Source organism: Pantherophis guttatus, chromosome 5 (genome assembly GCF_059756535.1).
Source record: "Pantherophis guttatus breed Tessera chromosome 5, ASM5975653v1, whole genome shotgun sequence".
Classification (NCBI taxonomy): domain Eukaryota; kingdom Metazoa; phylum Chordata; class Lepidosauria; order Squamata; family Colubridae; genus Pantherophis; species Pantherophis guttatus.
In genome coordinates this window covers 89,081,102-89,091,427 of record NC_142067.1, presented here as the reverse complement: position 1 = coordinate 89,091,427, position 10,326 = coordinate 89,081,102, and the positions used below count along the sequence as shown (strand labels likewise).

Here is a 10,326-nt window from a genome sequence, read left to right as displayed (position 1 = left end):
TTTTTAAATAAAAAATCTCAGCACTTGGAAGAACTCCCTTATTGTTGTAGAGCAAGCTAACTGATTGTTCTGCATTCACTTCTGTCAGACTATAGATAAGTCTTAGTAGATTTGTTAGAAAGGAAGGATTTATTATCTGCCAGGACAATGAAAAGAGATTACTGCCTACCAACTATTAAATCAAGGGTAGGCAACCATTTCTCATGCATTTCCAAGTTTTCTTTTTGCAGCCTACAGAAATCTTGCCAAGATAGGGCTATTAAAACATCAAAGGATATCTGTAGAGTGTTCTGGAGATTTGTTTTCTGTATATGTGTGTAAACAATAAAATTGTATTAAATGTTTAATAAGCTTCAATTAATATCTTCCCAACACTGGGAAGGGAATTATATCCCCTGCTGATGTCATCACACAGTTGTCATGTCCTCCCAATCTTTGGCTACTGATTTTGTTATTCAAAGAAACTCCGCCCCAGAATAAAACTAAGGTTTCAAGGATGAGAAACATACTTGGTTTTCAATTCATGGAAGAAGAAACCTACTAAACATAAAGGCAATGCAAGATTTTATCTTGCCAAAGATGGTAAGCTTCTATTTGGAAACAGTGTCATTCCAATATTGTTTTTAACTGAGGCTAGAAAGATTATGACCAATGATGAAACATTACTGAGGTTTGCATGGAATTTGTGAGCATACAACAGATGCCATTTCTATTTGGCAGCAAAAGGTTGCTTGCTTCAAAACTCTTTATATTTCCATTGATTTGAACAAGCATTTGACTGATTAAACACTGTCAGGAGCTTGTTGAAGTATTTTGTTACAAATCAGAGTTGCCACGCATAATCAAGCGATATTCCCATGGAGATCCATGGCAGTTTTTACTAAAATAAAAATCCTTGAATCTGCCTCTTGATAATTAAAAATGATCCATAAATTATATTTCATTGCATATATATATATATATATATATATATATATATATATATATATATATATATATATATACATACATATATATATATGTATATGTATATGTATATATATATATATATATATATATATATATATATATATATATATATATATATATATATATATATATATATATATATATATATATAATAAGTCTTCTTGTATAAAATTTTCACAAGCTTATGCACAAACACACAGCACAACACAAGCCATGCAAAACACAGTTGAAGATTATAGGAACTGAGATCCGATTTCATGTTACAATAAAATGGCAAGTTTCATACTACCAAAAATGAATCATTAGATAATTAGGCAACAATGACTTAAATTAATCTGCACTTCGTACAACTTTATTAATATGAGTCTTCTGTGTATATACACACACAAACACAAAGACACACAGATACACATATATACACATGCGTATGTGTATGTGCAGGTGCATGTAATTCATATCTAGGTATGTATCATAACAAATTCCACAAGCATATATTGTCTTTTAAAGTGTGATGTATGTATATATACATTTATTACTCAAAAAATCTGAAACATGCCTTCCCTTAAAACAATATTCCTTAGGCAAGTTATTTTTAAAAAGCACTTAAAATAAAATATAACTGTTCGGCTTCAGAGTTTTGAATTATAAGTTTTGCATTATTGATCAAACTGTATTTAATCTTTAGCATTCTCTTGATCCAGTATGGAACTCTGCACTAATTATTATGAGTTTATTACTATTATATATAAAAACCCAGCCAGAAACTATAAGATTCTGCTCTTTGTAAGACATTGTTGATCAGGAGATAATGGTGCATGAAATCTAAATCTTTAATGTGGCAATAGGAAATATACTGGTCTAGTTTTTTAGCCACATTGCAGTTTTTACTACAAATACCTATTTATCTTAGATGTCATTTAGATATTTTTCAGACCCTCCCCCAATAGCTGGTTGTTTTTAAGTTGGTGCCAGATAACTGGAAGGCCCATTAAATTACACAGTATGTGGCAGAAGAGAAGACTATTACTAGAATATTTCCTATGGGTTCATTTGCACATGGAAAGCCTGCTAATATAGTGCAAATCTGTGGGAATAACTAATATGAATAGTACTTGGTTAATTTGGTTGAATAAAAAAAATCCCTCCTATTTATATAGACGATACTGATAAAACATTGGGGAATATGACAGTGGAGAAATACCAAAAAAAAAAAAAAAAAAAATGTTAAAACCTAATTTTAGATAATGTGAATTAAAACAAGAACCAAAGTTAAATCAATTGTAATATTCCTACAAGTTTCTTAAAATTCATACATGTACTTCTATGTCCTTCTCATGTAACACTCCTAAGCACGTAATTTTTATTATTGTGTCAATATGTTCCAGTTAGTAACAATTAGTTGCAAAGTTCACATTATGAGAAAAGAGAAGATTCATTATGCATTATACCCTTAGTGTAAACACAGGCTCTTTTGGATAAGAGAAAAATTAGAGCCTTTCTAGAACTGTAAAGTTTTCACATGATGAAGGCTTACCCTATCTCTCTTTGTGATTAGTTTTTTTTTCTTTATCAACTGTAAATCAATTTTTTTCTGTATTAGGGATTTTTTTCCTAGTTTGTGTGCATGTTTAAATTGCATACTATATATAATCTATGCAACCTTGTAGTTTTACCCTTAACAGTGCAAAACACCAATTATTCAAGTTAACTTGCTAGCTTTGGACCAATAAATGTTTGGACCCTTTCCAGTCATTCATGAATTATTTTTGTCAGGACAGATTTGGAGGTCAATATAGGATATGAAATTATGGTATTATCAAATTCCTTTTTTGGTGGGACCTCCTAACCATTTAGAAAAAGGTCTCTTAATGAAGCTCACTCAACCCAAACTCTGTTACCCAAATTTCACAATTGTAGATTGTTAGACCTGCTGCAATTTGATCCTTTAGGAAAGAAAGGCCCTTGACTCAGTTTGGTTAAAGCACATGTTTCTACTACTAAAGGTGTTGCAATACAGTCAAGCCAAATGGGCTAGCATGTCCTTCATGAAGGGGAGTCAGTAAATGTTTTCCACACATGATAGTCATGCATAGATGAAGGGACCCATCCTTCTTTTCCCTAAGCATTATTGGGGAAGCCACCCTTGGTTTGGCGGGTTGGATGAATCCACTCTTCAGGTTTTTGTCTATAAAAGTCCACAATTCTTCCAATTCCTTAGGGGCCATGGAATATCCTTTAGGTTGGATAGTTTGGCCCCTGGTAGGATTTCTATGGAACAGTCAGTCGGCCAGTGAGGTTGGAGCACGCCTGAACCCTTGTCACTGAAGACATGCCGTAAATCCCGGTATTCTTTGGGGATCAGAGGGTGACCTTGGGGCTAGTCTTTGGCAGTTACTCCCACCTATCCTTTTCGGTTTTTGGGTTTGCCTGCTGCAGTTTAGAGGTAGGTTTTTGATGGCCCTTTTCCCCTCCACCTTCACAGCTGGCTTGCTGGATCTTTAGCAGTCCACTCCTCCAGTTCATATAGGGGTTCCATTTCAGGAGCCAAGACAAGGGGTCTTTCCATGTCAGGGACTATAATGAAGTTCAAGGTCTCTCTGAGTGTGCCATACTCATCTCTATTGGTTCAGTAACAAATGTTTCTGGGATCCCCCTGCCATTGAAATGTCCAGTTGACAAAAAAATATGGTTACTTTAAGCTGTTTGAGTCTCAGTTTCTCAACCAGGGCAGGATTGACCAGGCATCTGGTGTACCCTGAGTCCAGGAGAGCTACTGGGCACTGTTTTAGCCCCAAAGATTGAATCATCAATTCTATAGGGATGGTCACTGGGTTGACTGGGTTCATCATCGTAGTCCAATTTGCTTTCCACCAAGCTACCCACTGGGTCAGCTAGAGTTCTCCCATCATCTGTGGGGGATGAGGTGAACTCTACGACTTCTACTCCGTTCAGGGTGGTTTCATGGGCTCACTATGGTGATTTTGCTGGGTTTTGGGCAGGACCCTGAGGCACCTTCTGGGCTGGGCATGCAGCTCAGCAGTCAGCAGCTCGATTCCCTTCCTTCCCACACCTAAAGCAGTTGGTGGATTGCCAGCATGGACTCTGCTTGTATGGCACCAATTTTGGACCCTTTTTCTTTTCTTTTCAGGGAGTCACCTTCACCATCCATAGATTAGTCAGTATTTGAATCGAGCCAAAAAAATTTCCACTTTCTCTCCTAGGACATATCAACCAAGGGGGGGGGCTGCTCTGGAAATGCAGGTATTGTAGACCTCGTCACTCCCATCTTGGAAACATCTGTTAGAGATCTCTTCTGGCCAGTTGGCCAGTCAGCAGGCCACTTCGCAAAACTCCTGGGTATACTCAGTCCCTTGGCTGATGATCTTCCTGTGATCTCTGGCTTTGTGATCAGCTAAAAGGTACTATTCAGTGGCTATTTCTGATCCATATTGTTGCATGTATGTCCAAACTTGTGCCAGGAAGAATCCCAATTGCTTGGGGTCTCTGTTGAACTTTACTTCCAGGCCTGGTGTCTTGCATCCTTTCTGCCTTGCTGTTACTGCTCCTGCATCCAATGCAGGCTGGGCTGTGAAGCCCAGCGAGATGTGCCACCTGGGCTAGAGCTTGTTGAGCTTTGAGACTACCAATGGGTTCCTCCAGCATCTAGACTTGTCACTCTGGCTTGCCTGCATTTGATTCTTCCTCCAGTTCTTGCAGCTCCACTTGGGTCCCTCAACAGTGGCTACCATGGCCCCCATGGGTGAATGTCACTCTCATAGGTTTCTCTTATCATTCTTCCTTTTTCCAACCACGAAGGACGATCAGGGTCTTGATGGGCTATCCTCTCCCAGCCATTCAGATAAATCCAGCCCTACAGGAGAGGGTTTCAAGGTCATGATCTCTTCCTGGTCGCTTCCTTGAGCCAACATTGTTTGCATGGTTCTCACAATAGAGGCAGTTTCCTCTCCAGGTTGACCACAACTGCAGAGCTGGCTTAATGTGAGACCTGCCCCAATCTAATTCCTTAGGAAAGAAAAGCCCTTGACTCCATTTGGTTAAATCAAAGGATTCTTTTACTAAAGGTGTTGGTTGCAGTAAAGTCAAACCAGATCTGAAATCTCCCACTTGCTAGATACAAGTAGGTTTTCCCCAAGCCCTTTCCTCCGCCCATGACCAGATCATTTCCAGCCAACCAAAGTTTTCAAAAGTGTTTTGAGAACTCTGAGATGTTTGGGGCTAATCTGTATATTTTTGAGGGTGCCTGGTCATGTGATGCTGGTAGAAACAGGATCTGGCTGCTCTGGTCCTTATCACCTGTCATTCCCCCCTCCCAATTTCCCACCACATACACACAAAACTTTATTGCTCTTTCATCCTTCTACCTTTCTTCCCCCTTTCATCCTCCCCCTGCTTCTTCATCTTCCAGTTTTTGATGGCAGAATGCCTGTGAGGCCCCAAGCTAAACCAGGCAGAGCTGACATAGGCAATTTCCTTTGGACTTTTCCAAAGTTTGTTTGTTTTGCAGGTCAGGATCCAGCTCTGACCTGAAAGCAGCTTGTTGTGATCCAGTTTTTTTAGGGGAAACCATGAGTCTGAAATATCAGCTTTGTTTTGGTTTAGTTTAGCAAAGACTCCATAGTGTTTATTTCCCAGATACAATAAATACTTTTTTAAAAAAAATGGGGATTGGGGAAAATATTGAAGGTTTTAAAAAAGAAGAATTTAAAAAATCCCAGTAAATTAAAGTATCTACATCAATATAGCTGGCTGTTCTGCAGTTAAGATTTGCATGACATTCTGGAGGGACTACTGAACACTGAAAAGGGAACTATGTGTTAACATATAGGGAAGAAGGATATTAGGACTACTAACTGTTCTCTTGTTTTTTGTCTCCATGTGGCTACAAGATTTGCATATCTTGTAATTATGTCCTGCCACTGGCCCGAGTTATCCATCATTTCCCAAGCAGGATTTCAATATAATTGGAATATAAATCTGACAGCATTATTGTTTATTAAGAAGATAGTTCAATTACAAATACCTCAGTGAAACTGAAAGAAGAGGAATTATATGCAAGTCTTCAATCCTCAAGAGAACAAGTTTTGGATTTCTACTGCAAAACTGAAAAGGAAACTGACAATATTGACATATTTGTTTCAAAGGTCATATTTGAGAATATTTTTGGAACAATAGAAAATTATATTTATCCAATACCCATTCTGAAGAAGAAAAGTATTTCATTTTATGAGGCAAGTCCAAAGGAGTGACTTAAATTTAATAAATTAATTGGAGTTGGGACAGATTTTCTTTTGGTTTTACATCTGTAATAATAAAAAAAAGATTAAATACATTGTTTTGTACTTATAAAAAGTGAGTTTGAAAATGGATGAATACATTATTGCTGATGTTTGTAGAATATTATTGAAATTGATTGAATTTGGAAAGTGTTTACTCTTTATTTCTTTTCATATATATATATATATATATAATGTTTGGGTAACTTGCTTAAAGTTTTTGAAAGGGTAGTTATTATAGAAAGGGATGAGCAAATGATTGCTAAGGTTTGCAAAATATTATTGAAAGTGAATTTGAAAGTATGTGCGTTAAAAGGAAGCTAAAATGAGGTAATAGAATTAACTTCAGTTATAAAGATATTTTTTTAAGAAATAGAGTTTTTATACAAATATAAAAGAGGCTTCCCTTTAAGTTAAAGAATATGAACATGTATAGTGATCTTTGTTGATATAGATGATGATAGCAGAGAAAAAATTACAAATGTAAATCGAAATATATACCGTTTTCCACAGTTGGGGTTGGGAGGGAATGGCTTTGGTTAAGATGCCAATGTAAATTATTTTAAATAAAGAGATTTTATTTCATCCTGTTTCTGTTGGGAAAGTACTTCTGGTATTAATGCTTTAAAAAGAATGAAACTGAGAATATTTCCTATTGCTGTGAGAGGGCGTTTTGGAAATGCAGACTTTATTGCCTATTGCTAGGATGGATTTTTGGATTATAGATCTTGAACTACTGGCCTGAGATCTTGATAGCCCCTGCCACCATGGACATGCCCATCTCTATGTTTGAGTATGACTATACGAACTTATACAACCGCGGACTTGGTCGCCTTGAGAAATTCCCCCCATTCTTGGGTGTGGCCAGTGGGCCTTGAAAAAACTTACCTTAAGGACGGGTCTTGGAACCCCGAGAGGTGGCACAAGGATTTTAAGGGTTTTAAGGGTTTTAAGGGACATAGATTGAGAGGTTTTTTAACAAAATTTTTAGCGAAAATTTTAAGGGGACCCGGGCGGGTGATTAGGGTGGGTCCGGGGGGTAACCCACAGGGGTTGGGGGGAGCGGGGGGAGCTAGTTCCTATATTGGGGAGGGCGTTGCCATCAACATTGTGGGTGGGAGGGGCAGATATGGCGGGAGCAGGGGGCCATATCGTGTTAGGGGAGGACGCACTCGCTATCTGCGAGCGTTTGCGTGCTCCGGCCCTCAATGCTCGTCTCGCATCCCGTGTTGTTCAGATCCTCAGGCCCTGGGCCTTCGGTTGATGTTGTGCAATGCCAGGTCTGTGGTAAATAAAGCCCCCCTCATTTGTGATCTGGTTCAGGAGGGGGGTGCGGACCTGGTAGGGATTACGGAGACCTGGTTGGGCCAGGAGGGGGGGTCCCCCTCGTTGAGATGTGCCCTCCAGGTTTCTATGCATTCCATCAGCCGAGGTCTCAGGGGAGGGGTGGGGGGGTGGCGGTTCTAGTAAAGGAAGGTCTCGCCCCAAGGGAGGCCACTGTACCTCAGATAGCCAGATGTGAGTCCCTCCTTGTGAAGTGGGGACAAGGGAGGCAGATGGGCTTGCTGATTACGTACCTGGCTCCCTGCCACGTGTCGGCGGCCCTGCCCGAGCTCCTCAACATGATTGCCGAGGTGGCGGTGGAGACCCCCAGGCTTATGGTCATGGGGGACTTTAATCTGCCGTCTGTCGGCGAAGCGTCTCAGGCGGCTCGGGAGTTCATGGCTTCCATGACGGCCATGGACCTGACCCAATTAATTTGTGGACCCACGCACACAGGAGGACACACTCTGGATCTGATTTTTGTCTCTGGGCAGTGGAAGAATGATCTCGAGATAGGGGAGATAGTGATTAAGCCCTTGTCATGGTCAGATCATTCCCTTCTTAGGCTTGACTTTCTAACCGCCACACCCCGCCGCAGGGAGGCGGAACAGACCAGATGGTTCCGCCCCAGGCGCCTGATGGATCCTGATAGGTTCCAGACGGAGCTTGGGCCATTTCCTGAGACTCTGACTCATGGCTCGGCTGAGGATCTGGTGGCTGCCTGGGATAGGGCGGCCGCTGAGGCTTTGGACCGAGTTGTGCCTGTGCGGCCTCTGACCTGTGGCCGAGTCTACCTGGCTCCTTGGTTCTCCGAGGAGCTGAGGGGGATGAAGCGCCAGAAAAGACGCCTAGAGAGCAGTTGGAGATCTAGTCGCTCCGAATCCGACCGAACACTGGTAAGATCTCATATTAAGACTTACCTAGTGGCGATAAAAGCGGCAAAATGTAACTATTTTTCCGCTCTTATCGCATCAGCAGATAATCGCCCGGCCGCCCTGTTTAGGGTGACCCGTTCCCTCCTTCATCTGGGAGCGCGGGAGGATCCCTTGCAGGGTCGTGCCGAGGATTTTGTCCAGTATCTGCACGGTAAAATCACTCAGATTCGGGAAGGCTTGGTCTCTGACTGGGTAGGTACAGACGGGATGATGGGTGTTGGTCTTGAGACTGCCATTTGGGAGGAGTTCGACCCTGTTGCTCCCGAGGACATGGACAGGATACTGGGGCGGCTGAACGCGACCACATGTTTATTGGACCCGTGTCCCTCCTGGTTGGTGCTGGCCTCCCGGGAGGTTACGTGAGGCTGGCTCCAGGGTATTATCAACGCTTCTTTGAGCGAGGGTGTCTTGCCATCCGCCTTGAAAGAGGCGGTGGTGAGGCCCCTCCTCAAGAAGCCTGCTCTGGATCTGGCTGTTTTGGCTAACTATCGTCCGGTCTCCAACCTTCCCTTCTTGGCGAAGGTTGTTGAGAGTGTGGTGGCGCAACAGCTTCCTGGGTACCTGGATGAAGCTGTCTATCTGGATCCGCTCCAGTCCGGCTTCAGGCCTGGGCACAGCACAGAAACGGCATTGGTCGCGTTGGTGGATGATCTCTGGAGGGCTCGGGATAGGGGTTGTTCCTCTGTCCTGGTCCTGTTAGATCTCTCAGCGGCTTTTGATACCATCGACCATGGTATCCTGCTGCGCCGGTTGGAGGGGTTGGGGGTGGGGGGCATTGTTTTGCGGTGGTTCTCCTCCTATCTCTCTGACCGGTCGCAGTCGGTGTTGGCAGGGGGGCAGAGGTCGACCCCAAGGCGCCTTGTTTGTGGGGTGCCTCAGGGGTCGGTCCTCTCGCCCCTTCTGTTCAACATTTATGTGAAGCCACTGGGTGAGATCATCCGTGGCTTTGGGGTGGAGTTCCATCAGTACGCTGATGATACTCAGCTGTACATCTCCACCCGGGCCATCCCAACGATGCCCTTGAAGTGATGTCCCGGTGCCTGGAGGCCGTGCGGATCTGGATGGGGAGTAACAGGCTCCGACTCAACCCTTCCAAGACCGAGTGGCTGTGGCTTCCGGCGTCCCGATATAGCCAGCTGGTACCATCGCTGGCTATTGGGGGCGAGTTATTGGCCCCCACGGATAGGGCTCGCAACTTCGGCGTCCTCCTGGATGCACGGCTGTCTTTAGAAGAGCATATGACGGCTGTGGCCAGGGGGGCTTTTTATCAGGTCCGCCTGATTCGCCAGTTGCGTCCCTTTCTGGATCGGGATTCCTTACGCACAGTCACTCAGGCACTCGTCACTTCCCGCCTGGACTACTGCAATGGTCTCTACATGGGGCTCCCCTTGAGGAGTACCCGGAGGCTCCAACTGGTGCAGAATACGGCCGCGTGGGGGATTATGGGAGCGAGGGGTCACTCCCATATGACACCTCTCTTGCGTGAGCTGCATTGGCTTCCAGTGGTCTTCCGGGTGCGCTTCAAGGTATTGGTTACCACCTTTAAAGCGCTCCATGGCATAGGACCTGGGTACTTGCGGGACCGCCTTCTGCCGCCGATAGCCTCCCACCGTCCAGTACGCTCCCACAGAGAGGGACTCCTCAGGGTGCCGTCGGCCAGGCAATGTCTGCTGGCCTTCTCTGTGGCAGCCCCCCCCCCACTGGAACGATTTGCCCCCGGAGATAAGAAGGATATCGGATCTTCGGGTCTTTCGCCGAGCCCTGAAAACACTTCTTTTCCAGCAAGCAGGGCTGGCGTGAACCCC

At 43.4% G+C, this 10,326-nt stretch overlaps 1 pseudogene; it reads left to right on the top strand.

The window, feature by feature from the left end:
• Positions 1-7,030: 7,030 nt before the first annotated feature.
• Positions 7,031-9,550, top strand: LOC148113513 (uncharacterized; annotated as a pseudogene).
• Positions 9,551-10,326: the final 776 nt, after the last annotated feature.